This window comes from Petaurus breviceps, unplaced genomic scaffold (assembly GCF_028583685.1).
Source record: "Petaurus breviceps papuanus isolate PSGF00001 unplaced genomic scaffold, PetGlider_PUasm1.0 90865, whole genome shotgun sequence".
Lineage (NCBI taxonomy): Eukaryota > Metazoa > Chordata > Mammalia > Diprotodontia > Petauridae > Petaurus > Petaurus breviceps.
The window spans coordinates 9,750,915-9,755,170 of record NW_027187367.1 but is presented as its reverse complement, the minus strand read 5'-3'; the positions used below and the strand labels follow the sequence as shown (position 1 = coordinate 9,755,170).

General features: G+C 44.9%; 1 protein-coding gene across 1 annotated transcript in view; it reads right to left on the bottom strand.

Annotated features, from left to right (window-relative positions):
• Nucleotides 1-1,430, bottom strand: part of ZNF76 (zinc finger protein 76) — a 36,717-nt gene extending 35,287 nt beyond the window's left edge. Inside the window, exon 1 of the mRNA XM_069073512.1 lies at nt 210-1,430. The gene's annotated coding sequence lies outside the window, so the exon portion shown is untranslated. The remainder of the gene's footprint in view (nt 1-209) is intronic.
• Nucleotides 1,431-4,256: the final 2,826 nt, after the last annotated feature.

Below are 4,256 nucleotides of genomic sequence, written 5' to 3'. Positions count from 1 at the left end.
CTACCAGCGCCGGCCCCGCAACCCGCCTGCGCCATAGCCCTCCCGCCCGCGCGCTGTGCTGCCTCGCCTGAAATACAGGTTCCGGGGCTGGAGCCCCCACCCCACCCGCCCGCCTGACGGCCGCGCCCCTATCGCCACCCCGGAACCTGCATGACTACAGCACAGTGCGCCCAGCTTCCGCCCCTGGTGAGGCGATTCTTCTGCTTAACCTGGTTCCGGGGCAAGTGGAGCCTGGGCCACCACGGCTCTAGCCTGAGTCTCTCAGAGGCTCCCTCCCTGTCCCAGCCTCGCCCCTCCCCCTTCGAGGGCTGACGCCAAGGTAGAGGGGACCCGGGGAACCTAGAGCTAGGGGGCGTGATGGCGTCATGACGCCGCGCCTGGGAGGTGTTCCTGATGCTTGGCGTCGTTATGGCAACCGTTGAGACTCAGTCTCTCTTGCTTTCCTCTCTGGATAAATCATTCTACTCTTCTAAGGGGGATTGGGAGGCGGTGAGGACGCCAAGAGGGCACTGAAAGAAGCCGGCCAGTACCCAAGTGCTGGCAGCCACCAACCTGGCGATCTAGGGTACTGTCAGGACGGAAGTACCGTCGCGACCTGCGGAGCTTCTGGGGACAGGTCTAGAGAGAAAATGGGCAATTCAGAGGTTCGCTAACAAATGATGCAGGTTGTGAGAATATGGACTCTCTAAGAACTAGGGCTATGTCACTTTTTATCTTCGTGTTTTCAGGCCTTCCCTTAATAGTTGGCTTATTAAATATTTGTTGAAATGAAATTGACTTGTATTGCTTGTATCTCCAATGCCCAGTGCCCTGGGCACATGGTAAGCACTTAATAAATGCTTACTGTTGTTCAGGTAAAATTGCGAAGTGGCTCTGTGGTCCTTATTGTCCCCTGTCTTTTCACCCCTCTTTCACCTCATGGCACTTAGTCCTCCCAATTCCCGCATTAGAATGTGAGCTTCTTGAGAGCAGGGACTGTCTAACTTTTCTATTTGGATCCACAGCACTTAGCACAGTGCTTTGCACGTTTGTTGAGTCGTGTCCAACTCTTCGTGACCCCATTTGGGTTTTCTTGACAAAGATCCCGGAGTAGTTTACTATTTCTTTCTCCAACTCATTTTACAGATGAGGATCTGAGACAAATAGGGGCAAATGACTTGCCCAGGATTACACAGCTAGTTAGTGCCTGAGGTCAGATTTGAACTCAAGAAAATGAGTCTTCCTGACTTCAGACCTGGCACTTTATCCACCTAGCTGCCCCATAACTTTGCTTAGTATGTGTTTAATAAATGCTTCATTCATTCATTCATTCAGTGCCCACATACAGTCCCTCTGCTGTCCAAGGCTACCCTCTTGTGACAGATAGAAACCACTGCTTTGGAGCTTTCTTCTACCCCTCTCCCCAAAAACCCAGTAACAACAAAAAATTAGTCAACTTCTGTCATGTCCCCTTATTACCCTAATTTATTCATCTAAGAAATATTTATTAATCTGCTTAGTATATTCAGAACACTAGGTATTGCTTGGGGCAGTACAAAGAGACTTACATTTTGGAGTCAGAAGACTTGGGTTGAAATTCTAGTTCTACAGTTTGGGGTTACTGCCACTTTTCTCTCTCTGGGTCTCAGTTACTTCACTGTTCCTTCAATCACCAAATCCTGTGAGCCTATGAGAGATTTAAAATTTTGATTCCTGACTGAAGGGAGGCTACAGTCTAGCAGATCAATTGATGCCTAAAGTATATAATGGTTGATAATGGCTTGATTATTGGTCTTCATATTTAGCTATTTAAAAGTGAATCCTTCAAAATATAATGACATAAATACAAGAAAGGGATTGTAACGATAATGTTTTAGGCATATTTGTGAGGATGATATTTTTGGCTCAGGGAATCTTTTTATCCCTCTGTGTGTGACCCTGACTATGCAATGTATTGGAGCTTTAATTAATGCAAGCTTTTAGGAAAAAAAAGCAAGAGAATGTGGTCAAGTTGAATTGAGCACTGAATTTGGAGTGAGATGTGGCTTTAAGTTCAATCTTTACCAACTATTAACTCTGTGACTTTGGACAAGTTCTTTTACCTTAGTTTTCTGTGTATATCCAGGATAATAGTATTGTCTGCCCTGCAGGGTTGTTAAGATGGCCAAATAAGAATGCATGTAAAGCATTTTATAAAGATTAAAGTGCTATATAAAACACAAAAGTTATTATTATATTATATATTGCATTATGTTATATTATATCATAATAACTGACCAGTTGTCCTAATGATGGAGACTGGGTAAGTCTGGAAGATTGTAGCTGGAAGAAAGCATTGGGACTATGCAAAATTTCAGGGTTAACCCTCCTTTGGTTATGTCTACCACTGCTACATGCTCAGTGCCTTCATGCTGCTCGATACTTACCACAGGGTCATTAACTGTGATGCTAATTCCTTCTTCTGGCTTTTTCCTAATTCATTTTCTCAAGTAAAACTTGTTCCTCTTGTGTCACATTCCTCAAGTGGTCTGCTCTCTGCTATCTGACAATAGATGTTGGGTTAATCAGAGAAACTAGTTTGTACTAAATGTGAATTATGACCTCTTCCAGTTACCTGATACCTAATGCAGTGAAAAGAATACTAAACTATCATTCAGGAACCTTGTCTCAATTCTGTGTGATTATAGCTAGGTCATTTAACTACTCTGGGATTCCTTTTCCTCATGAGTAAAATGAGTGTTGCACTATACAATTTTAAAAATCCTTTTAAGCAGTAGTATTTTATGATTCCAATTAAGTTAAAAAATACGTGTTCGGAGGAAGCCTGTAAGGAATTATGCTAACAGTGGGGATCTCAGGAATGTGGCAGACTGGTGACAGATTTTCAGGCAAACTTTTTCTATCCCACAGACAGCACTATATAACCACAAATGCACAATATAATAACACTGGACACAGCGTAATATCAAAGAATTGAGTTTTACAGTGGGAGCTTTTGTTGAAGTATGCTTTTGGGGGTATAAATTGTGCTGATTCAGTCATCCGATATTTATCAAATTGTTGTTGTAACAGGGTTTAGTGATTAGCCAATGGTCACACAGCTAGTAAGTGTCTGAGGACAGATCTGAACTCATGAAGATGAGTGTTTTTGACTTCAGGTGTGGCATTCTATCCAATGTGCCACCTAGTTGCCTCACATTATTTGCTATCAGAAAATATCCCCAAATGGGTCCATGATCTCATCTATTGGGACATTCCTCCATTTATGTAAAACAATCCATTCATGCCTGTCTGTCTTGTGTGATTCTTGTCCACATCCTCCCATAGAGTGTCCACATAATTTGTTGGGGACCTTCCTCAATTTCTCCTGACTTTGCAATGAGAGTTACCAGTGAAGCTGGATGTCCATTGATCAGTCCACACTTTTTTTTTTTAATTATACATTTCTGGGGGGCTCACTTTGAGAAGTGTTCTGTGATTTGATCTGTATTCTGGGAAGCCGTTGTCCAGGGCCCCCCCGGCTTTGAAAAACCCAGATGTTGACTGGGTATGGATGTAATGGTTGCACAGTTTGGAAATCTGTCTACTTGATCTGTTTCTGTCTTGATAATTCTGCCTGTATACTTTGAAGTTCGGGGTGCTGACCTTTTCCCCTGAACAAGGTAAACGATATATGTCTGACTGATTAAAGTAAGCTTGTTAACCCATTTTGAGTTGCTTTCCTTTAACAAAGCAGATCCAAGAACCTGTATGGGCAGCCACCCTGAGGACACTTGGGGTGCTTACTGCTACAAAATGGCGTCAGGAACAGGATCTGCAGAGTAAAAGGAAAGTATGGGGGCTGGGATAATTGTTTGTTTCCCAGTTGTGGTAGCTGTGACTCTGTGGAGCCATGGACCAGGAGAGAAGAATGGCCTGTGTGCGGACTTCGCTGAGCTGAGAGCAGGAATGGTGAGCTGCCTGCATCGGGACCTGGGCAGAAGCCAGGAGCGGCTGCCACCTGCGGGAGGAGAAGGAACCCAGGAGTTCGGAATTCAGCCACAGGAAAAGATAAGAACTGAGCAGCAAAGCAGGGGCACCGAATGTGTTTCCTTGCTGCATCCCACAGTTTGGGACCCTGGGGGAGGATGGACTTGTGACTATGGTGGGTGGGATGAAGTGCCTTGGATCCCCAGGGACCGCACCTTGTTGGTTTTGTTGCCCAGCCCCCTCTCTGTACTTGGAAGCAGGGGCTGGAGCTGTGTGAGGGGAAGGACACCCCCCCCCCCCAGAACTTT